We start from the raw sequence: 26502 nt of genomic DNA on the forward strand, positions 1-26502 counted from the left end.
TCAAGCAGGAAAATTCTTGCACCAATTCAGCCACGTACGGATTCAGTAACCCTGGGCAAATCACCTCCCATCTGGGGGCCTCAGTTTTCTAATCCCATTTCTAGCCATCCCCTTTTTTTTCTTATGAAGAACAAACATAACAAGGTACACAGAAGTGCTCCTCGAAGGATGAAGCACTATTATTACTGTCAGCCTCATTATCCTCTTTGGAAGCTCCATTCTGACAGTTAAGTGCTCTGGAGCCAGACGGACAGGGTTAACTAAGGTTACGTAACTGTTCTAACCTCACTTTTTTCATCTGTAAAGTGGGGATGAGATGACAGCACCTAACTCTGAATTACTGAGAGAATTAGATGAGGAAATGTAAAGAAAGCACTTAGAACAGTGCCAGGAACAATAAACGGTGCCTAATATTAGTCACTCTCGTTATCCTGTCATTAGCCTTGTTTTCTTTCTTGAGTTCATCAGGCACCTTTCAAAATAAAATACCTTTTTCGAGGCATTCAACTTTGGTGTGCTAAGGGAAAAGGGGGGGGCTAATAATGATCGTTACGTAGCCTACCTCATTTAATGCTGCCAACCAACACATGCCGACTATTTCATTGTCCCCTTTCATGTAAAGTCCAGAAAGGTCAAGTGGCTACTAGGTGGCAGCCAGGACACAAAGTCAGGCCTGAATGGCCCAGACTATGTTTTCCACTGCATTGTTTCCATTTAGATATGAAGCGGGAGTGTAATAAAGCTTTCCCTAAAAAAATTATAAAGTCACCTAATTTACATAGGCAGTGTGGTTCAAAGGTTATTGTAAAAAACCAGCTTTAATATTTGGACGTAAGCTGTCAAGGCTCAGCTCAGCTGGCACCTACCCTTGACTTCCCTCCCCGCCACTCCTTAACCGCAGTGAGTGGTGAGAGAGGCTCCTGTGGCACACCCCGCCCCAGCCTGTATGGACCCCGGGGCAGCACCTGTGGCGTAGCAGCACACCTGGGGGATCTTGTCTGTCTCCTTCTCCTCCAAGAGACCATGAGTTGCTTCACCTCATGTGCCCAAGGCCCCACCCGACACCCAGCCCAGAGCAGGGCACATGCTGTCAGCCGAATGGATGCATGAATCCTGGCCCTTCCCGTAGTCCCTGCTACACCAAAGACTGGTTTATTTGACAATCATGAGAGGTTAAGGGGGTCCAGAATTAAACCTGGCCCCTGCAGGGTGTCACTGCAGAATACGACCTGTGTAGTATGCAAGATCACACCTCACAAAGAGCATTTCATAATTCTATGTAATTACAAAGACATCTAACCAAAACATATTTATATCATTATCAAACTTGACTTGTCGTGTCTGCTATGAAATGTTCTTGCATCATGATACAAATGCACACACTACACGCAGATGGCTGTGTTATGCCACTTTTTTCTTCGTGGGGGGCAGGGGCAGGGGGGCCGAGGTAGTCCAGGAAGACCCCGTCAGCAATAAAACACTGGGCAATACTTTTAAGGGTATGTTGTAATGAAAGGTTACCTTTGGATCATTATATTTCCTTTTAACAAGTACCTGGCAAGAGAGTAGATACAAACTTAGATAAAGGTACTAACTGATTATATAAGTAAAACAAAATCCAAGTTCTTTATAATGTACTTAGAGCCTCAACTGACCTTGCCTCTTGATTTTTTATTTTTACAAACTCATTTTTCCCTTCTCACTTTATACATTTTTACAACTAATGAATACTGCAAGCAAAGTTTCTATCAAAGAAAGTTTGGAGAGTGTTATTTAATTTTTTTTTTTCCGGTTTTCAATTACGTCTTCCTCCTGAAAGGTTGAGAATCACAGAGACATACAACTGCCTCTTGACATTTAAGTGAAAAATCCCTGGACAATTGTTTTTGAAATATCTATGATGTTTACTCTTGGATTTAATAAAGATCGTTATATTTTTCTCACAAAGAGTATTTTACACGAAATAAGTTTATACTTCATTAGACACTCAAGTAAAACGAAGAAATAGTTATATCCATGCGAGAACACTGAGTCTTACCAAAATTATGTAGAATGTAAGGTCGTAATTCCCCCAGAACAATTTTATACAAATGGAGAATGCAGATTCTGCCTTATGCAACCACAGGCTTATAGCTAAGGAGGTTTCCTCGTCTCTTAAGCCTCTGATCTATTTTAGGATCTTTGACCCTTTATACCTGGGGGTTTGTGACATTCTAGTAAAAATTAACCAAGTATTTCTTGGTGCTAACCTAGTGACACATTTAATGCAGTAGCTTGTGGTGGAAGGGGGAAATCTCATTGACTGTTTTTCATAAAACCACCTCGGATATAGTCTCTGTCCATAGAAAAAAGACTCCACAGAAGTCAGACATCATTCTTGGCATGTACGTCTAAGTTCACAGAAGGGAATTCAGATGAGGACATAACCCCTAAATGACCACTCTGTCTGTTCCCATGACCAAGCAACAGACAAAATGCAAGGAACAAGGGGAAGCAGTTGACCTACAAGGGCCCGAACATTTTTCCCTCTGCAGCTTTTGAAACAGCTTACAGTTTCTTTATCTTTATTAGGATATTTTCCTCATCAAATTAATGAGTCACTAAACAAAAGGCTTACTAAAATGTTTACAGTTGGGAATAAACTATCTGTTAAGGCTCTAGCAGAAAAGGCAAGTCATAACTTGCCATTGCTTTTCAATGAAATCATCTGGGAAGAGCAAGGCCGAAGAGTTGGGATAGAAACATAGGATGGCAATGCGCAATTCAAAGTAAATCCTGAGACCAACGGAAAGAAAATGCCTGCAATCCTTTTGGCCCTGTAATCCTTCACATCATCATCTCTACCCTCCCACCTTAACAGAGCTCTTTCATTCTGACAACTATCAAACACAGACATCCTTGTGGAATAATTAGCATTGTTAAAACCAAGTCCTTTGGAAGGTAAGTGAGGGGGGCAGAAGTCAGTGGTAGTCAGGGGTAGTTGTCTTGTGATGGCTTAAAGGAACGTAAGGGAAGCTGGTTAGCTGAGGCAACAAAAACAAAAACTAGGCATGATTTAGAACATGGATAGAAAAAAAATAATGGGCATTGCATACATTCATCAAATTTTCTTATGGTTCTATCTGGGCACACACAACTGGCATGAACATACAGTTGATGAGCTGAGACTGATTCCCATCTGAACTCAGGACTGACAGCCAGTGAGGAAGGCTGGGAAGGATGTGGCGAACACTACACCTGGAAAGTTTTTCTGAAAAGAAATGGTCCCCTTCAAATCATTTCCATTTGGTGATCTTTTCAATGGTCAAGAATATGTATTAATGAATTAGCATACAGTACAATATTCTTTTTTTTTTTTTTTTTTTTTTTTAACCATCGATTCTTTTTTTTTTTTTTTTTTTAAAGGTTTTATTGGGAACAAATAAGGTAATTTTAATTTTATAGCTACTTTATTTATTTATTTATTTTTGGCTGTGTTGGGTCTTCGGTTCATGCGAGGGCTTTCTCTAGTTACGGCAAGTGGGGGCCACTCTTCATCGCGGTGCGGGGACCGCTCTTCATCGCGGTGCGCGGGCCTTTCACTATCGCGGCCCCTCCCGTTGCGGGGCACAGGCTCCAGACGCGCAGGCTCAGTAGTCGTGGCTCACGGGCCCAGCTGCTCCGTGGCATGTGGGATCTTCCCAGACCAGGGCTCGAACCCGTGTCCCCTGCATTAGCAGGCAGATTCTCAACCACTGCGCCACAAGGGAAGCCCCAATATTCTTTTTAACAAGCAATACAGACTTACAGTTAGAGGTCAAAGGGAAGATATAGGTGTGGCAGTAGAATTCCAGCCAGGGAACTCTGGAAGAGACCAGAAGAAGCCAGAGATGGCAAGGCATCTGGTCCCAACAGCTCAGGAAGGACAGGGCATACCTCCAGCAAAGGAGTGGGAGGATGAATGCCTCAGGCCGCAGAAGGAAGCCTCTGCAAACCGCAGCCCGTCGTGTGGAGGGGATTCCTGGCTCTAAAAGATACACGGGTAGTTCTACAAAGTAAGAGCTAACCTGGGCTTATCTCCCGGGTGGTTTATAGTTCTCCAGGTAGACTGCATAAATTCTCTGTGAGGGGAGTGAAGTTCTTTTTCCCTTTTTCTCTACCAAAGTTTCACAATTAGGTGCCAAACTGACCCTTTTGGAACATCTTTTGCTTTCTTCCCTTCTAATTTCATCCTCATTAAGTTCTGCCCGATCACTCCTCAACTAGTGAAAACTCCAGGTACACAGAAACACACACTTGGCTGAATCACTCCTGAAAATCAGGCGGTTGTTCTTTCTGAATTTCAAAAAAGATTCAAAGCTGTACAAATAGAGGTTCCTTTACACAACCAGTCAGAACAGAATCTACTCCTGGGTCCCTAAGGTCCCATCAGAACAAGAACCAATGGGCAGTACACCCATGTTCACAGCAACATTATTCACAATAGCCAAAAGGTGGAAGCAACCCCACAGTCCATCACAAGATAGATGAATAAACAAAATGTGGCTCATACACACAATGGAATACTGTTCAGCCTTAAAAAGGAAGCAAATTCTGACATATGCTACAACATGGATGAACCATGAAGACATCATGCTAAATGAAATAAGCCAGTCACAAAAGGACACTGTATGATCTCTCTTCTGCAAGGTCCCTAGAGTAGTCCAATTCATCGAGACAGAAAGCAGAAGGGCGGCTGCCTTGGGCTGGGGGAAGAGGGAGTGGGGAGCTACTGTTTAATGAGTAAAGAGCATCAGCTTCACAAGATGAAAGAAAGAGTTCTGGAGATGGATGGTGGTGATGACTGCACAAAAAAACACGAATGGACATGATGCCACTGAACTGTGCACTTAAACATGTTAAGATGGTTAATTTTATGTTATGAGCATTTTACCACAATTAACAAAACAAAAAGCAACAGGCCATTTCCACACCTGGTTTTGGCAATTTGTGCACAACCTCCATCACTGAAGGTTTCTGGCTGGGAGGGGCAATCCACAGCACTGCCAGGTGCCCACCAGCTTCTGACATTTATGTGGGGTGAAAGGAGATGCCCAAGGAGCTGGGCCATCACTCCCTGCATGGAGTCCTTTCCCAGGAGCAGTTTCTACAGCAGGAATGCCTGACTCACTTCTCTTCTTTGTGGGAATCAGAAGAGAAATGTTTCACTGCCCTGAAGGGGGATGGGTAATAAGACCTGCAGGTTCCCTGAATAAGGAAGGGGGAAGAGCTAAAGTCAAGAGCCCAAGGCCCTAGGATACCTGGGGACACGAGTCTACCTTGTAGCTTCATGGTTGAGGAAGATGGGGCCTGGGAACTTAAAGGCACGAGTGTCTTCCCCAGGTGCCTCTCCCTTCACGCCCAAGGTCCCATAATAATATCATTTTCGTGATTAAATGCTTTGGAAAAAAAACTGCTCGACTCGAGATTGGTTCAAGATGGCGGAGTAGAAGGACGTGCTCTCACTCCCTCTTGCGAGAACACCGGAATCACAACTAACTGCTGAACAGTCATCGAAAGGAAGACACTGGAACTCACCAAAAAAGATACCCCACATGCAAAGACAAAGGAGAAGCCACAATGAGACAGTAGGAGGGGCGCAATCACAATAAAATCAAATCCCATAACTGATGGGTGGGTGACTCACAAACTGGAGAACACTTATACCACAGAAGTCCACCCACTGGAGTGAAGGTCCTGAGCCCCACATCGGGCTTCCGAATGTGGGGATCCGGCAACGGGAGTGAATCAAACTTTCAAGGCTAGCAGGATTTGACTGCAGGACTTCGACAGGACTTGGGGAAACAGAGACTCCACTCTTGGAGGGCACACACAAAGTAGTGTGCACATCGGGACCCAGGGGAAGGAGCAGTGACCCCAGAGACACTGAAACAGACCTACCTGCTAGTGTTGGAGGGTCTCCAGCAGAGGCAGGGGGTGGCTCTGTCTCACCGTGAGGATAAGGAAACTGGCAGCAGAAGTTCTGGGAAGTATTCCTTGGCGTGAGCCCTCCCAGAGTCTGCCATTAGCCCCACCAAAGAGCTGGGTAGGCTCCAGTGTTGGGTCGTCTCAGGCCAAACAACCAACAGGGAGGGAACTCAGCCCCACCCATCAGCAGACAAGCAGATTAAAGTTTTACTGAGCTCTGCCCACCAGAGCAACACCCAGCTCTACCCACCACCAGTCCCTCCCATCAGGAAACCTCAACAAGCCTCTTAGATAGCCTCATCTACCAGAGGGCAGAGAGCAGAAGCAAGAAGAACTACAATCCTGCAGCCTGTGGAACAAAAACCACATTCACAGAAAGATAGACAAGATGAAAAGGCAGAGGGCTATGTACCAGATGAAGGAACAACATAAAACCCCAGAAAAACAACTAAATGAAATGGAGATAGGCAAACTTCCAGAAAAAGAATTCAGAATAATGATAGTGAAGATGATCCAGGACCTCGGAAAAAGAATGGAGGCAAAGATGGAGCAGATGCAAGAAATGTTCAACAAAGATCTAGAAGAATTAAAGAACAAACAAAAAAGAGATAACAATACAATAACTGAAATGAAATACACTAGAAGGAATCAATAGCAGAATAACTGAGGCAGAAGAACAGATAAGTGACCTGGAAGACAGAATGGTGGAATTCACTGCTGTGGAACAGAATAAAGAAAAAAGAATGAAGAGAAATGAAGACAGCCTAAGAGACCTCTGGGACAACATTAAACGCAATAATATTCTCATTATAGGGGTCCCAGAAGGAGAAGAGAGAGAAAGGACCCAAAAAAATATTTGAAGAGATTATAGTCAAAAACTTCCCTAACATGGGAAAGGAAATAGCCACCCAACTCCAGGAAGCGCAGAGAGTCCCATACAGGATAAACCCAAGGAGAAACACGCCGAGACACATAGTAATCAAATGGGCAAAAATTAAAGACAAAGAAAAATTACTGAAAGCAGCAAGGGAAAACAACAAATAACATACAAGGGAACTCCCATAAGGTTAACAGCTGATTTCTCAGCAGAAACTCTACATGCCAGAAGGGAGTGGCATGAAATACTTAAAGTGATGAAAGGGAAGAACCTACAACCAAGATTACTCTACCTGACAAGGATCTTATTCAGATTCGATGGAGTAATCAAAACCTTTACAGACAAGCAAAAGCTAAGAGAATTCAGCACCACCAAACCAGCTCTACAACAAATGCTAAAGGAACTTCTCTAAGTGGGAAACACAAGAGAAGAAAAGGACCTACAAAAACAAACCCATAACAATTAAGAAAATGGTAATAGGAAGATACATATCGATAATTACCTTAAACGTGAATGGATTAAATGCTCCAACCAAAAGACACGGGCTTGCTGAATGGATACAAAAACAAGACCCATATATATGCTGTCTACAAGAGACCCACTTCAGACCCACTTCAGACCATTCAGACTGAAAGTGAGGGGATGGAAAAAGATATTCCATGCAAATGGAAATCAAAAGAAAGCTGGAGTAGCAATACTCATATCAGATAAAATAGACTTTAAAATAAAGAATGTTACAAGAGACAAGGAAGGACACTACATAATGATCAAGGGATCATCCAAGAAGAAGATATAACAATTATAAATATATATGCACCCAACATAGGAGCACCTCAATATGTAAGGCAACTGCTAACAGCTCTAAAAGAGGAAATCGACAGTAACACAATAATAGTGGGGGACTTTAACACCTCACTTATACCAATGGACAGATAATCCAAAAAGAAAATTAATATGGAAACACAAGCTTTAAGTGACACAATAGATCAGATAGATTTAATTGCTATTTATAGGACATTCCATCCAAAAACAGCAGATTACACTTTCTTCTCAAGTGCACATGGAACATTCTCCAGGATAGATCACATCCTGGGTCACAAATCAAGCCTCAGTAAATTTAAAAAAACTGAAATCATATCAAGCATCTTTTCTGACCACAATGCTATGAGATTAGAAATCAATTACAGGGAAAAAAAACATAAAAAACACAAACAAATGGAGGCTAAACAATACGTTACTAAATAACCAAGAGATCACTGAATAAATCAAAGAGGAAATAAAAAAATACCTAGAGACAAATGACAATGAAAACACAACGATCCAAAACCTATGGGATGCAGCAAAGGCAGTTCTAAGAGAGAAGTTTATAGCTATACAAGCCTACCTCAAGAAACCAGAAAAATCTCAAATAAACAATCTAACCTTACACCTAAAGGAACTACAGAAAGAAGAACAAACAAAACCCAAAGTTAGCAGAAGGAAAGAAATCATAAAGATCAGAGCAGAAATGAATGAAATAGAAACAAAAAAAACAATAGCAAAGATCAATAAAACTAAAAGCTGGTTCTTTGAGAAGATAAACAAAATTGATAAACCATTAGCCAGCCTCATCAAGAAAAAGAGGGAGAGGACTCAAATCAATAAAATTAGAAATGACAAAGGAGAAGTTACAACAGACACCGCAGAAATACAAAGCATCCTAAGAGACTACTACAAGCAACTCTATGCCAATAAAATGGACAACCTGGAAGAAATGGACAAATTCTTAGAAAGGTATAACCTTCCAAGACTGAACCAGGAAGAAATAGAAAATATGAACAGACCAATCACAAGTAATGAAATTGAAACTGTGATTAAAAATCTTCCAACAAACAAAAGTCCAGGACCAGATGGCTTCACAGGTGAATTCTATCAAACATCCAGGGAAGAGCTAACACCTATCCTTCTCAAATTCTTCCAAAAAATTGCAGAGGAAGGAACACTCCCAAACTCATTCTATGAGGCCACCATCACCCTGATACCAAAACCAAAGATACTACAAAAAAAGAAAATTACAGACCAATAGCCCTGATGAATATAGATGCAAAAACCTCAACAAAATACTAGCAAACAGAATCCAACAACACATTAACAGGATCATACACCATGATCAGGTGGGTTTTATCCCAGGGATGCAAGGATTCTTTAATATACACAAATCAATGAATGTGATACACCATATTAACAAGTTTTAGAAGAAAAACCATATGATCATCTCACTACATGCAGAAAAAGCTTTTGACAAAATTCAACACCCATTTATGATAAAAACTCTCCAGAAAGTGGGAATAGAGGGAACCTACCTCAACATAATAAAGGCCATATACGACGAACACACAGCATACATCATTCTCAATGGTGAAAAACTGAAAGCATTTCCTCTAAGATCAGGAACAAGACAAGGATGTCCACTCTCACCACTGTTATTCAAAATAGTTTTGGAAGTCCTAGTCACAGCAATCAGAGAAGAAAAAGAACTAAAAGGAATACAAATTGGAAAAGAAGAAGTAAAACTGTCACTGTTTGCAGATGACATGATACTATACATAGAGAATCCTAAAGATGCCACCAGAAAACTACTAGAGTTAATCAATGAATTTGGTAGAGTTACAGGATACAAAATTAATGCACAGAAATCTCTTGCATTCCTATATGCTAATGATGAAAAATCTGAAAGAAAAATTAAGGAAACACTCCTATTTACCATTGCAACAAAAAGAATAAAATACCTAGGAATAAACCTTCCTAGGGAGACAAAAGACCTGTATGCAGAAAACTATAAGACACTGATGAAAGAAATTAAAGATGATATCAACAGATGGAGAGATATACCAGGTTCTTGGATTGGAAGAATCAATATTGTGAAAATGACTATACTACCCAAAGCAATCTACAGATTCAACGCAATCCCTATCAAATTACCAATGGCATTTTTTACAGAACTAGAACAAATCATCTTAAAGTTTGTATGGAGACACAAAAGACCCCGAATAGCCAAAGCAGTCTTGAGGGAAAAAAACGGAGATGAAGGAATCAGACTCCCTGACTTCAGACTATACTACAAAGCTACAGTAATCAAGACAATATGGTACTGGCACAAAAACAGAAATATAGATCAATGGAACAAGATAGAAAGCCCAGAGATAAACCTACGCACCTATGGTCAACTAATCTATGACAAAGGAGGCAAAGATATACAATGGAGAAAAGACAGTCTCTTCAATAAGTGGTGCTGGGAAAACTGGACAGCTACGTGTAAAAGAATGAAATTAGAATACTCCCTAACACCATACACAAAAATAAACTCAAAATGGATTAGAGACCTAAATGTAAGACTGTACACTATAAAACTCTTAGAGGAAAACATAGGAAGAACACTCTTTGACATAAATCACAGCAAGATCTTTTTTGATCCACCTCCTATAGTAATGGAAATAAAAACAAAAATAAACAAATGGGACCTAATGAAACTTCAAAGCTTTTGCACAGCAAAGGAAACCATAAACAAGACGAGAAGACAACCCTCAGAATGGGAGAAAATATTTGCAAATGAATCAACGGACAAAGGATTAATCTCCAAAATATATAAACAGCTCATGAAGCTCAATATTAGAAAAACAAACAACCCAATGCAAAAATGGGCCGAAGACCTAAATAGATATTTCTCCAAAGAAGACACACAGATGGCCAAGAGACACATCAAAAGCTGCTTAACATCACTAATTATTAGAGAAATGCAAATCAAAGCTACAGTGAGGTATCACCTCACACCAGTTAGAATGGGCATCATCAGAAAATCTACAAACAACAAATGCTGGAGAGAGTGTGGAGAAAAGGGAACCCTCTTGCACTGTTGGTGGGAATGTAAATTGATACAGCCACTATGGAGAACGGTATGGGGGTTCCTTAAAAAACTAAAAATAGAATTACCATATGACCCAGCAATCCTACTACTGGGCATATACCCAGAGAAAACCATAATTCAAAAAGACACATGCACCCCAATGTTCACTGCAGCACTATTTACAACAGCTGGGTCATGGAAGCAACCTAAATGCCCATCGACAGATGAATGGATGAAGAAGATGTGGTACATATATACAATGGAATATTACTCAGCCATAAAAAGGAATGAAATTGGGTCATTTGTAGAGACTGTCATACAGAGTGAAGTAAGTCAGAAAGAGAAAAACAAATATCGTATATTAACGCATATATGTGGAACCTAGAAAAATGGTACAGATGAACCGGTTTGCAGGGCAGAAATTGAGACACAGATGCAGAGAATAAACGTATGGACACCAAGGGGGGAAAGCCTTGGGGTGGTGGTGGTGATGTGATGAACTGGGCGATTGGGATTGACATGTATACACTGATGTGGATAAAGTGGATGACTAATAAGAACCTGCTGTAAAAAAAATAAAATTAAATTAAAAAATTAAAAAACAAAACAAAACTGCTCTATAAGGTCCTCACAGACTCGTTCCTTGCCTCCGGGAGGTCATAATTTATGATACATCATTGTGTCCACACTAGGTGAAACATATGGACAACAGGCTGGGATACTCAATCAGTGTTTGATAGGCAATGGTGTATTTATAGCACATGTGGTAGAGGCTGAGGACACACACATTTTGGGGAGAACAGGGAACTGGACCAGAGACTGGACAGACCAAGGATGGGAGGAAGAACCTGGGAGCAACACACATGGTCTAGAGGGTAAAGACTGGACTGGGGCCTGAGGGGGCCGCCCTCACCAACTGACAGTTCAGGACCCTCCCTGCTCTGAAGCATTCCCACGAGCTGACCCAGGGCTTCCTGCTTGATAAGGCAAGAAAGAGAGAGATGGAGAGGACTTTTCATTCTAGTCAGACCTCAAGATAATATACAAGAGTAGCAGACACTCTCATACTGCTTATTATGAGCTGTTCTTCTAATACTTTAAGGTATTAACTTACTTGAGCCTCACAACCACAGGCACCGTTTTATCCACTGATGCAGAAAGGAAGACATAAAAAGGCTAAGGAACTTGCCCAAGGTTTGAAAGCTAATAAGTGTGGAATTTGGGCATCGCCCTTGCTTTTAACCATTATGCTATCCTGCTCTTCTGCAAGAAGACAAGTTGAGAGGCTGACGGACGGTCAGCACTAGGTGGCATGGTAGCTCTGCCCCTCATTTTTAGGGGACAGGCAGTAGAGCTTTTGGTTGAGACACATCCTCTCATCACGCCAGCGTGGGTGAGAGGTCAACTCTTCCAGCTCTTACCTGCTAGCTGTGTGGCCGTGCGCATGTTAATTAACCTCTCTGAGAATTAGCTATTCGCTGTATCTGTAAGTTATGCTGTCTAGTGTATCCGTGAGGATTAAATGGGGCTCCTGGCACATACCCAATAGATAGAATCTATTATTCGACCAGCTGAAAGCTCTCAAAACAAGCATCTGACACACAGTCACCATCTAATAAATTAATCAAAATACTGTAACAAAGTAATAATGGCTATAAGTCTACAACGGCATGTAACGGTGAGTTCACAGCCACAGAGCTACAAATCTTCAGCAGTTCCTATACCACACTGTTTGAGGAGGGATTCGATAATTTTTCCTAAGTGTTCCCCAGGGATAGTTAAGAACCAAGACATAAGAAAAAAGAGACAAATTTACAAGTTAGCAGAATGTTTCACTTAAAAACCTAATGCAAGAGTTGAAGATAATTTTTAAAACAACATCTTACAATAGTCTTAGTTTGATTCTAGAAAGCTAAACATTCCACAATTACTAAATCACCTATAGAAAATGGACAGCCTCCAATGACCAAAGAAAGAACATAATTGCACATAACATCCCGAAGTGCAGAGAGAAAGCATCTGACAAGGTTAACCTTTTAAATCGTTGCTCCCCCTCAGGATGGAGCCTGGTGACCGGTGCATGGCTGGCCTATCCTCAGGGTGAACAGCTCTCCCTCAGTGACCAGACAGCAGACTTTGTACCCAGCACGTTCTGAACTCACAATCAGGAATGCAACCACAGCCAGCAATGCCGCTGACACACACGCTGATGGACAGTTGCCAGGACCACTTCAAACCAGGATTTAAAGTAAAACAACAAGTTAGATGAGCCCTGTGCTGACATCCCACCCCCAGTCAGGAGTCAGGGATTCTCCTTCCTGGAGACACACCGTATTTCTACAACAGGCTTTTCTATTTTCCTTACAGAGTGCTTCAACTATAAGAGCACAAACCAAACATCTGAAATAATGAGTCACCTACTGGCTTGAATCCGAAGCACCAGGTCAAACGCAGTTTAAGCCACATCAGTGCTTAAAGGCAACTCTAGTGCAGTGAGTGGACGGATTTCTGCCGCCTGGAATCTGCACACTCTTTCTATCATGATGGATGATGTCTCAGTGATGAGAGACATGACGAGCAGTCCTGGCTGTTCAGGATGGCATCAGGAGAATCTACGGCATTCCTTCTCTCTGAAATTGCCCATCTTTAGAGGTGATTCCAGACAAGGAAAAACCAGAAAAGAAACCCAATACCAAATAGCATTTTTTTCCTTAAAAGCACCTCTGGGAAAGAGCAGTCTGAGGGGAAGGGGGGTTTACATTACCAATAATGGTATTAAGTGGTATCACTCTTATCTGTGGATTTAAGTTACATTTATTCTTGATTATATTAGATAATAAAGGTGAAACATTCCTTCATCAGTTAAAAAAAAAAAGGGGGCATTCTCAATTCTCCAGCTATTCTGGACTGAAGAAATAGGTCACAAGAGATAATAAATTACAAGCAACTTCATATGACATACAAATTATACACTTCTTTTTCTCCACTATCATTATAATGTCTACCTTCAAAGGCAAACAAATATTATTTGAAGTTGAATTGAAAAGATGCACAGCTACAAGATTAGTTCTCAAGAGAGAAGGCTGGATTTCCAGGACACACACTCCTGCTTAAGATAACCTAGCTCGGCGTCATCTCGGCGTCATCTCGCGGGAGGTAAGAAGCTCGTGGAGGATGAGCTCTCAGAGAGACTTTAATTCTGCTGAGTAAATGAGTGAAGCATGCAGGCACAAATGAGTGACAGAATATTTGAATGAAGTAGCCCTGGAATTCCTAAGTTCCAAGAGTATTTTTTCATGAGTTTCACAGTGCCCAATTTTCCTTCAACATAAGTTGGTCTTCTAAAATATACCAGAAATGTGATAAAGAGAAGCACAGTAAAAATCACTGATCTTCCTTGGGCAATCCTCGTGAGTCTTATCTAATCACTCCAATTCTGCCTAGGGGTGAAGGCGTCACCCCGCTGCGTGAAAATGTCCAGTACAGCCATGTCCCACCTGTCCAAAAGTCAGGCCCCCAGAGCCCAACCATTCAGACCCCAGCGAGGAATCCAGAAGGAGAAAGAGGCTCTGGGCAGGGAAATGCTCGGCTGGCTGGTCAGCAAACCACATTTGGATGCTGGCAGAATGTAATTTATAAATAAGCATCCAGAAAAGACAAATTCCTCCTTTTATGATAATATTGATAGTTTCTTCTGTTCAAGTTTTTCCCTTCTTCCCATTAAAACACAAACATTGATTCTAAGTTGTCCATGTTCCACAGTCTGTAAATTCATATGAAATGAAAATTCAGACATTTAAAAGGAAACAATTTCTAAGTATTGACTAAATAAAACACAAAGTAATGTTTAACATACTACGCATGATAATAGTGTGAGCAAAGCGTATTTCCAAGCCCGGTTATCAGCCTCTGGTCCATACCAGAATTACCTGTGGGACTTGGAAAACTCACAGATGATCCTGTAGCACCCCCAGAAATGAGGTGGGTCTGGAGGGGAGTGGAAACAGCCCTGAGCGTGGAGCCAGGAGATGCACTTTCCAAGTGGGGCTTTTCACTCCCTGTGTGACCTTGAGTACATCACATCTCTTCCCTGTGTTTCCTCAAGTCTAAAATGGGAGTACTGTATCAAATCATAATCTAAGTCTCTTCTAGCCTAACACATAAATTTTTTCAATTTTCTCCCAAACCCAGAGTTTTTCCCACTTTAGGAAACTTACATCTCTTAGTGTGGGACAGAAGCAAGGAAAGATAGAGAGAGAAACATATCAAGTGTATCTCAGGGAATACGGGCTACTGATTCAACAAGATGAAAGGACGTGTGTGGGAGAGTGAGGAACTGGCAGGGTAGACAGGGAAGACTGTGGACAGGAGGCTTGGAAAGTCACAAAACTCTCAGACCCAATCCTTCCTCCCGCTCCCCCGGCCCCCCCTTTTAAGGGACGGAACAAAAGAAGTTGTGAAGGAGAGAGAAGTGAAGTAAGAGACAATAGATAAGTCCAATACATTCAATTAACATTTGTCAAATGTACATTATGCTATATTATAGGCATAAGAAGGTGTTTAAGTGAAAAGCAACATGGTCCCTGAACTTAAGAGATCTGTGATGGAATTCAGTGGTTCTCAAACCTCACATGCATCAGTATTGCCAGGCAAGCTTGTTAAAAATGCAGATACCTGGGTTCCACCCACTCATCCCAAACATACAGAATAAGAATTTCTAGGAGGCATATAAAATAAACAAGGACCTACTGTATGACACAGGGAACTATACTCAATATCTTATAATAACCTATAATGGAACAGAATCTGAAAAAGAATATATATATATATATATATATATGCGTATGTATAACTGGATCACTCTGCTGTGCACTTGAAATTAATACAACATTGTAAATGAACTATACTCCAATAATAATTTTTTTAAAAAAGGAAAAAAAATAATTTCTAGGAGGCCAAGTCTAGAAATGTTTTTGTTGCTCACCAAAAATTGACAACAACAAACTAAATAACAATGGGAGGCAACTTCTGGATAATGCAGTTAAATACACAGGCCCTTTCAGGCAACTCCAACTTAGTTATAGAGAACAAATACAGGTTAACACCAGGTTTCCCACAGTACGTGCCAAGGTGCCCTGGTGAGCCACAGTGAATTCACAGGAGGATGGAAGGGTATTTCAATTTTTCAAAGAAAACAGAGTGAAGTGTTGGACACTGTAAAAATGACTAGTTCAAGTTAATTCACAGAGTGTACTTTTGATGACATCCTATCTTTGTGAAATTGAGTTTTTTACAATTGTTATGATACCAAGCCAAGTATATCTGAAAATCAATGTGGAGCAAAAAATAAGGGTGGGAGTGTCCAATCTAATTCCAAGGTTTTAGTGACACATCCCACTAGCAAATAATGGTGGGTATTTAAGAATGAAATAAATTTTAAAATTTTGTAAAGAGAAAAACATATATTTTTTTTCAATTTATAGGTATTACTTTTTCAAATGGCAACTAAGTTGTTAGGACATTAATACTTAGTAGGTTGTTTGTACTTATCTATCAGTACTTAATAAACAAAACTGTTAGGTATTTCTTTTGAAAACATTATCAAGACACTTAGAGCACCAAGACAGGGAAAATTTAGAAACTTCCGGGTCAAGGCAACCTCACAATGAGATTCTTTTCATAGCACAGTTTAATTCACTTGATCAAAACAGATCTGTCTAATGTTGCATTCTGGTAGAGAAAGCATTCTAGTGGAGTTCCAGAATAGTACTCTCCTAAGTATTCTCAAGTGAGAACAATGGATAATCATGAATGTCTATCCACCAATTAACAAATAACCTCATGAATTATTTCATGTTATATTTCAAATAACATTCCAAGGTTAAAAAAATAAAGGATATTGTTTTCATGGTTAGCATTATTACATTTATGCAAAGCCCTCAGATATGAGAAAGTCTTATTTCACAAAATTTGAACATACAGTCATTTCAGTAACAGGCGTGTTAGTTAATCCAGGTCCAGTTATCCCTAGTTTTTCAAGCAACAAGTCACAGGAAATGCTGAGCTCTAACTGTTGGTGTGCCTAACTGTCAGCCCAGCATCCTGATCTCCAGCCCCTTTTTGACACAGCCGTGCTCTTTGTTTTGTTATGTCATTCCTCTGTCCTTCCAAGGGTTATAGATATAGTTTTATTTTCTCAACTAATGTGAAATGTATTTTATTTGTGACTTCCATGATTCCTAGAGATAAAAACTTCCCAAGATTAAATGGCCAAGGATAAACCCTCCTCCTAGCAGGTTGAACTTTGTTAAGAGGAGGCCATATGTCTATACAAAGGCTCTGCCTGCCAGCCCAACAGTTAAATGAATAAGAAACATCAAGGTTTACTGCCTAGCCTTGGGATCTTGTCTACTTGTGACTTGGTGTAGAAAATGAGATGTCCTTCTGCATGTGTAACCACCTCAGCCATTCTGAATGCTTCTTAGCCCTTAAATCTGGGATTTTTCAAATTGTCCCCCAAATCATTGGCAGTTTCTGGAGTTCTCTTCAGAAAATGCCTGAAAAGACAGAATTTTTGAAGTGACTGTTCAGAAGTCAAATCTCTGACTAAAAGAAAATTTTAAGTGGCCAAGCAAATCTTAATTGTGACTTTCAGCAATTAATCTCTCACTTAGATTAATAATGAGCAGGCAATATACTCTTCAGAAAGAGATGCTTCTTAGGGAAACAGAGGAGATCAAATAAAGGGAGGTTTTTCATGTATGAAAATTATTTTGAAAGACTGAAATTGAAAGCATTGCACTTACTAAATTCCCAAATAGTTTTGAAAATTTCAAGGTGAGGTTTTTCACTTAAAAGTGAGCCTTTCAAATAAAATTACAGATATATTCTTGTCAAGTAAGCAAACTAGATACCAATTCTAACAAAAGCCCTGTTACTTCATGGTGTTCTCCCAATATACGGCCACATCAAAGTTCAGAGTAAGAGCTCATCAGTAAGCCCTTCAGTTTGGGGTTAGGGATTATGAAAAAAAGGAGCTAAAACTATAACCCAAGTCAAAGGATAGTTTCTCTACTGTGAGTTTGAAAAATCAAATCATAAAGCTTTCATAGAGAGAAATGACTAATGAATGCAAGCAGACAATATACTTGCCCCTTCAGAGAGACAGTACCAACAAAATACTATGAAGTTGGTAACTAAAGTAAATGTTCAGAGAAAATACTTTCCACAATGAACATAAACAGTAGACAACCAGGACAACATTCTACTTTGGCCTGTGTCTGAACTTAAATTAGCTGTTTAGAAAAGCAAAAGAATTAACTGAAACTCCCCAAACACTAAAAAGTAAAAGGGAATCACATCTAAATCTGCCCAACACTTGACCAGCAGGTCTGCCATTTGCCAGACCCCACAGGCCAGGAGGGCACTCACGTCTGAAAGATCAAGTAACAGCAGGCAGTGAAGCCTCAGAGGAAAAACTGTGAAAATACAATTAAGTAGAACAACGCCTACCATTTGGTCTGGTGATGAAAGGAGAGGTGAGGTGTCAGTGAGGATGATAAATATTGGGACCCTTGACTTCTTTGTGACAGTGAGGTAACAGAACAAATGCCTTTTCTTGAAGGGGTGATGTGGTTTGGCCTGAGATTTATTAAGCTGAGATAAGTCTACCATGGTCACGAAACTACCACTGAGAATGCAGGTCCCAGAGCAGACAGTCCCAAGAGTGCAGAGTCATGGATCATTCACTGAATTCCTCTGCCCAGGACAAGTGCCCACGAGCAATGCAAATTATTCTCAGGTTTGTATAGGAATTAAGACTCACAGTGAAGGGCTCTGGTGAGTGAGGCAGAACCCCAACAGAAAGATGTCAGTTCTTTAAGAACCAACAGATACGGACTAAATCTAATTAGAGTATCAACATCTCTATGTAGCAAACTTATACCACTGATGAATTCAACAGCATGAGAAGGGGAAAAAACCAAAACAATACAAAACCTTCCAACCCCTCCCAAGCATTCCTCAGGGTTAGGGCCAACACAGGATGAAACCCCCCATGTTGGCTGCCTTCTCCTCAGGCCACCGGCTAACTTGCTGGCGAAAGAAGAGAAGCCAGAGGACTGAGGAGGGACGGGGGCTTCTTCTCCAGCCTTTTAGTCTCCTCACCCTAAAGTCATTTTCCTCAGATCCTCAGTCCCTCCAGCAGTGGAAACACGGGTGTAGAGAGTCACCACATTCCTACTTAAACACTGCAGAACAAGTGTAAATGTTGTGCTGTGGCTGGACGCTCAATACCAAATGGGTGGGGAAGTTTAACTCTTTAAAACCAAAAAATTGAAAAGTGCTTTTAAAAAACATAGTTATGTGGAAAACACACACATTAGTTTATACTCTAACCCCCCAAAATACTAACAAAATATGGTACCATACTTAAAAGACATTCCACTGAAATTTCCAGAAAAGGAAGGCATATCTGATACAAACTCTGGAGAAAGACAAGTCATTGATCCAAAAGTACACATATGGTTAAAGGGGACGATGAAGGCACTGAAGAAGGGAAATAGAAAAAAAAAAAAAAAAAAAATTAAGGTCCAAATGACATTGACACTTCTTGGACTTGATAAAATTAGGTGGTTTTAAGGTAGAAAGATTCCTTCTAATGTCACAGGAAAGTGAAAGGTGCAACATTTTCTTATAAAACCCGAATAAGTTAAAATTCTTACCTGCCCTTTTCCCTAAAGGCATTTTATTCAAGCTAAGAAAATACAGGATTGAAAGGAACACATCCTTCTCAAATTCTCCATTTTTTCACCAAACTAAAAAAGGATGGTGTAAGTTTGCTACACAGAGATGCTGATACTGTTATTAGATTTAGTTCTGTGCGGGAGTCTAAGCCACAGAGGCCCTTCACCACCAATGTTCATTCAACGTATAAACCTGAGAATGAGTCGTACGGTGAGGACTTAGCCCAGGCAGAAGCGCACTGACCTGGGGTTCAGTGAACACACCCGAGAGTCCAAGGACTTGGGGACCAACCTGCCAACGTTGCATGACTCCACGTCAGAGGTCTGCTGCCACAGGCCCCAAGTGAGAGCAAATCACGGCAGCTGCACGCACTGAGCACTGAACATGAGCCAGACCTCTTGTCAGTGAGTCACTTTACAGCACATCCTTTCATTTAAACCTCACCACCACCCACGATGTGGCAGGTGTTAACATATGCATTTTATGAAATGGAAACTGAGGCCACGGAGGTGAAGCCACGCCTGGCTAACCCCACAGCCTGTGCTCTGAACCGCTACCTCCAAATGCCTAATTCACCTGTTAGCTCACAGCAGGCAGAGCCTCAGTTTAGAGATCCGACAACTATCGTTCTCGGACAGTTGAACCAATAAAAAGGTTCCACACCTCAGAGACAGTTCCTTTTCCTTCCAGTCGTATTTCTCTTTCTCATTACATCTCCTCAGAGGGCGCTTGAAGCAAATGGGAAGTAGCAAAATGGAGCAAGAGCTACACGAGTCCACACCCTTTACCAGGAGGCACTTCTCTTGGAGAAATACAGCCCCAAGAATGAACTCCAATGGGAAAGGCAATCTGCTTAAAGATGTTTGCAGCAGGATTATTTATGCCAGCCTCAAACCGACAAGAGTTCCAATGCCCTAATATGGGGCTAGTTGAGCACACTATGACACACAAAACGATGAAATACAAGTTGATCCCTGAACAACTCGGGTTTGAATTGCACGGGTCCAGTGACATGTAGATTTTTTTCAACAGTAAATACTACAATTCTACATGATCCCCGGTTGGTTGAATCTGCAGATATGGAGGAACCACGGACATAGAGGGCTGACTATAAATTATACGCGGATTTCCAACTGCGTGGAGGGCTGGTGTCCCTAGCTCCCACGTTGTTCAAGGGTCAATTTCTTAAATGGGCTATTCAAAGTGAGCTAAATGTGGTTCATGCATCTATATGGAATGTAAATTACAACAACAGTAAATATTTTAAATACAATAGTACTTGCTCACCACTTAAAACCATAAAACAATCTCACATGGATACAATCTCAGAACCAAAAGCAGAGACAGAGACATGAGAATTCAATCTGCTATAGTTTGTTGATTGGTGATTGTAAAGCTGCTGAACAAACACAAATTGTAAAAAGTCAAAACAAAGACACGTAATAGATTGCTCTGTGATCAGAGAACCTTGTATTCACGCCAACATCACATGCACACTCTGACCATTAAAATTAATTTCTTAATTTGTGTTATTAAAATACCTGTCTGCTCTGTGGCTTCTTGAAGGCTGGCTCTACAATAAAGCCAGCAGGATCCCTGGGGAGAGTAATGAGGAACGAGGTTCTACATCAGTGCTGCTTGGGACACATTTCCTTTAACCCTTTTCGTTTATTCTATTCCCTGCATTTATTATGAGCTCTCTAAATCCCTTCTACTTAAACCGCTAAACCGCTAGGGTTAAAGATATGGTGAATTTTCTCAAGAATGTACTTAACTTTATGTCTGATCAATGTGTTTACAGTTTCATACATTAGTAATTTGCTGAATGAACCTGTACAAAATAATGCGTCTGAAAACTCATCTCTTAAAATGTGTTTTATCAGAAAATGTGATGGGAGGTTTCCATTACCTCCAGGGTAAGGAAAGGTTTTCCAGCCCCACTGTAGTAGACTTTGCCTGTATTAATGGGCTTCTGAAGCCAGCTGACAGAAGCCATGGTTTGCCTAGGGTTTAAATTATGTTTTAAACATTATTAGAAAGAGGAGTTTAATGAAAAGTGTTTCAATTAACTGTTGATTAGCTGACAAAATGAGACATTCTACAGGACATCCAGGCAATCAATGCAACTTAAAAAGCTGGTGGTCATTAGAAGCAAGACATGCACTAATGCATCACTTAGCCTCCAAGCAGGATGACATCTATCTGGGAAATAGATGGCACTAACCTGGGCATCAGCCATTCCAGGAACCATGGGCCACTTCTCTATGTCATTAGCTGCTAATCATTCCTTCCACCATCCTTCAAAATACTCACCAGGATTTTTAGTATTTTTTATGTCACCATTACCACCACCACGACCACGATACCACCTAAACTGGATAGAATTCAGACAGATCACCTTATGACACATCCGGCTTCTATGATAGGCAAAATCACAGAAAAGGCAGCCTTTATGCTTCTTTTTTAAAGTATCAATTTTAATTAAATCAATCTTAAGACTTTCTCCTTTGAGCTGTCATAAATTTAGCTCAGGAATCAAGACACAACAATCTGAGGATGAGTTATCTTTAGATTAATCAGCTCTACATTTTAGAATTCCCCAGAATTTAATATAATCCAAGATTAATCACTTCTGTGTAGTATTGTCAGTGGACAATATTAATTACCTTACATTTACAATCTGGTTTGATGCCCTTCCAAAGCTTTCACATTTGCTATTTAACCCTCACAATCCCCACATAAAGTGAAATTTCCTTAGTCAGCCATATTCAAGAACACATTTTACAAAATTAACATCTCCAGTATGAGCTCTGATGAAAGAGGAATAAAATTAGACAGGTGTCATCAGCAAAAAGTCTGTCCTAAAATGCGTAACTCCATTCAACTCAGCTGGTGTTTACCAAGTGCCCACTATGCCCTAGGCAATGAGCTCTCGAGTCAGCCTTCTTTAGGGGAAAAATAATTGACAAAATCAAAAATTTAACAACCTTAAGTATGTCTCTAAACACTAAAAAAACCCAAAACAAACAAACAAAAAAAACCAAGAAAACTAGTCCATGAAATGCAGAAGTCCGGGCACCATTAATTTGAAAGATTTTCTTGCACCTTTACTTTCCCTTGCCTAAGTGACTGTCTGGTTTCAGATGAGCATCTCCAGAAGCAGCATTAACTTTTTTCTGCCACTAGGGACTAGGCCATGAATTATTGCGGAGGGCTATTTAATGTACAACAGAAATTTATTAAACAGCAATGAAGCAGTAATTACCAAATGGTCCCCCGGTGGCTCAAAGAGTCAGTAATTAATTACCACTTACTGCACTAAGACTGTGAGTTATTAAATAGCACTAAAGCAACAGTTCATTAGTACCCTAGTGTCCTGAAAGAGTCGTTTTCATACAACTCACCCTGAGAAGGCTTAGACACTGGGGGAATCCAGCTGTTTGCTAGAAAGCAGCGTGAACTGTCACAGAGTAGTCAACTCTAGCCTGGACCCCTGGCATTCAGCTAGATGGATGACCACGCACTTTATTCAACATCCCCAGTGAAAGTCCCCCGCATTCTGGTTTGCCCTGCAGCCTGAGTACTGGGTGTGAAAAGACAGCAGCCTCATTGGGTCTATCACAGACCCCTCTCTTCTACGAATCCACACCCAAAGTTGGCGTGCATCTCCTTCCATAGGTTTATATTTTGCCACTCTGACGTGAACAAAGGACATTTAAAAATAAGCTATGATCTAATTACAAATAAAATTTGCCATATCTGCTCCACCAACCTTCTCCAAGATGTCTTTTTTGTGCATCTTTTTTGTGTTACTCCCCTCCTCTTGTTTCCCACCTCTCATTCCCATGTTATTCTAGACTAGCCTCTTCAATAGCTATCCCTGCCCTCCAGTTAGTGACCCCAGTCTTTTAAATCAAAATTCAACATGAAAAGTCTGTCTCCTCTGGAAGGCTTTACCTAATGAGGAGAGAAGACACTGAAAAATTTCTCCCAAACTACTTTAAAACTCATCCCTTCAAATTCCAAATAAGGTTCCAAACAAATGAAGTTGGTATTGTTTTTTTCCCTTAAGCTAAAGGTGCCTACACCTCGGTATTGCAATAATCTCAACAGCCAAAGTCTGCGTTTTGTGGACCTGTGTAAGGCCCAGACAAAGGGAGCACATAATGAACTTCAAATGTTAAATCACTCCAGGCAGTAAAAGAACACACAGCAAAAAAGCTTTTTAAGAAGATACATGATATCCCTCCCTATCATTACATGAACTCAAGAAAGTGTAAAAGAAAGATAAGCAATTAACCAATGAACTGGTAAAAAGTTTCAGGTGACACCAGGGGATGGACAAATGAGATCAAGGAGATAAAAGTTCAAAGAGGTGGAACAACAGGTCATGGATCACATGGATCTGGGAAAACTCTCACAGACTGAAAGGAATGGAGAAAGCATTCTAGAAGAAACCAGAGATGGTCATGAAAGCAGTGCTTCCTTGGTAGAAATGCTAGAATACTCACCTGAAGATTACACCTCCAAATAAGAACTCAAGAGTTATTTTTTTAAAATCCCTATCAAATTGCAAAATAGTATTTTTGCTACTTTTACTGTCAAAAAGTCCTCTTTGGCAAAGTTTTAGGAGTAATATGAAAATATGGAGCATGACAGACTCTTCAAAATAAAGACTGAAAAAGGGCACTGTTTTAATTACATAACTTCCAATGTGGTGACTACTTAGTATGAAAGCCAAAAAAAGATACAACTGCATACCAGAATAATGTGAGGGAAAATGTACACTGGATATTCATTTTTGGTTTTTAACCACTGAAGCTACAAAATTAATCATTAAATCTCTTCTTATGTAGTTATCTCAAATATATTTGCCAAGAAAAAAAAGTAGCTAAAAAGTTTGGAAAATGTAATCATTTAAAATATATTAAAGGGACTTCCCTGGTGGTCCACTGGTTAAGAAGCTGCCTTCCAATGCAGGGGACACAGGCTTAATCCCTGGTTGGGGAACTAAGATCCCACATGCCGTGGGGCAACTAAGCCCACGTGCCTCAACTACTGAGCCCGCGTGTTCTAGAGCTGTGCGCCACAACTAGAGAGCCCACATGCCACAACTACTGAGCCTGCGTGCCACAACTAGAGAGAAACCCACATGCCACAATGAAGAGCCTGCATGCCTCAACGAAAGATCCCGCATGCTACCACAAAGATCCTGCGTACTGCAACTAAGATCCAACACAGCCACATAATTAAATAAATACATACATACATACATAAATATTTTTAAAAATAAAATACATTAAAGTACAACATTAAAGAAAGTCAGCAAGGGCTTTCCTTCATTATGGGATAATAAAAAATGGTTCAACTTTTCTGATGGTAGTTGGTCAACCTGCATGAGAATCCAAAATACTCTGACTCAGTAGTTTTAATCCATTTACCCTGTGAGATCATTAGAGAAGTATAGTACAAGGACGTTTAATGGAGTATTATTCATAACAGGGAAAATATTCCATCTATAAGAGTTTGATTAAATAAACCACAGCACATTCATAAAATGGAATATTCTTCAGATATTAAAAAGGAGGTGTCTAAATTTATTGACATGGAAAGACAACCACAATTTATTGTGAAGCAAAGAATAAAACAATGCCTTGTAATATGATTTCATGTATCTTCATGTATCTAAGGTTGTGTGTATATATGTATGATAATCATCAAAAATATGGGCAAGAATTATCTTTAGAAGGTTAGTACTTGGCATGACTTGCCCTCCACCTGTACTTTTCTGTATTGTTTGCACTTTCTACATTAAGCATTTTTTTGAAACAACAGAAAAGAAACCAGAAAATTAAGCTTCTTCCATTTGGGGGAAGAAAGAGTCACTAATACATCTTTTAAAAAAAAGAAAAAGGAATTTTTTCTAGAGACAGTAGGAGTCATCCTTTATTCATAGGGTGAAAATTCACTGCCATACATCAGAAGCTGCTGCGGAGAAACAGCCTGCCTAGCTAACAGCTCCCAGCACTCCTGGAGTCATCTAGCCAGACTGGCCTGGACAGAGCTGGGCAGAGCTGCCTCCAGTCCGCCCCACCTGAGCCCACTGGACCAGCCTCCTGGGCAGCACACGCGCACTTTCCTGCTCCGTGACTCCGCGAGGGGCAGGTGGAACCGCAGGTCCTAGTTCAGGGAATGCCAGGCGGGCCCTCTGTACTCGGCATGTGCTCTGTCCGGGTAGGGAATGGTGCTAAAATGAAACTTCACCCAGAGGTGATGAAAGAAGAGAGAGGAGAGAAGGCAGCCCATGGCCACCGGAAAAGACTTGGTCTAAGCACATCCACCAAATACACTTGACCCTTCAACAACACGGGTTTGAATGGCACATGTCTACTTATACACAGGCTTTTTTTCGATAAATGTACTGGCAACTTTTTTGGAGATTTGTGACAATTTTAAAAATTTACAGACGAACAGCGTAGCCTAGAAATATCAAAAAAAATTACGAAAAAGTCGGGTAGGTCATGGATGTATAGAAGTAGATACTAGTCTATACTTACATGGGCATTAAGGTGAGTAATATTTAATATAAAACTAATAATGTGTTCATTTTCTTATGGTTTTATAACTTTGCTTTCAAAGAATTACATTACTGTAGAGTATGCCTCTCTCTCTTGTAACTGGAGAAACTGTGTATCAGCCTATCATCACAGGTAAGTGATTTTTTTAAAAAGTAACAATGTTTCCAATACTGTACTATTAATGACTGTATGCCATAAAAACTGTATAACGGTTCACTCATTAGTGTATAGGCTAGGCTACTGTGAAGCAATCACATTGATTATTACACTAGGCCACCACAAAGCAATTACACTGCTTCTTCTTCGTTATCAATGCATGAATCGTTACACCTATAAATAAATATGAATTTCTTTTTCACACTCTTCATTTCTGATGTCTAGTGTTAACAATACATATAACATCTACAGTGTTTTGTATCATATAAGACAATACTGATGTAGGTATTGACAGACGATTCATCTTGTAAACAGAT

The 26502-nt window shown here is 40.4% G+C and overlaps 1 protein-coding gene across 5 annotated transcripts in view; it reads right to left on the reverse strand.

Moving 5' to 3' along the window:
- LHFPL2 (LHFPL tetraspan subfamily member 2) overlaps positions 1-26502 on the reverse strand; it is a 169266-nt gene that overhangs the window by 106277 nt on the left and 36487 nt on the right. The window contains exon 3 of one of the 5 annotated variants that reach the window (XM_036845809.1): positions 21676-21825. The exons of the other annotated variants lie outside the window; for them this stretch is intronic. The gene's annotated coding sequence lies outside the window, so the exon portion shown is untranslated. The remainder of the gene's footprint in view (positions 1-21675; positions 21826-26502) is intronic. 5 annotated transcript variants of the gene reach the window in all.

The sequence above is a fragment of the Balaenoptera musculus genome, chromosome 3 (assembly GCF_009873245.2).
Source record: "Balaenoptera musculus isolate JJ_BM4_2016_0621 chromosome 3, mBalMus1.pri.v3, whole genome shotgun sequence".
NCBI classification, from domain to species: domain Eukaryota; kingdom Metazoa; phylum Chordata; class Mammalia; order Artiodactyla; family Balaenopteridae; genus Balaenoptera; species Balaenoptera musculus.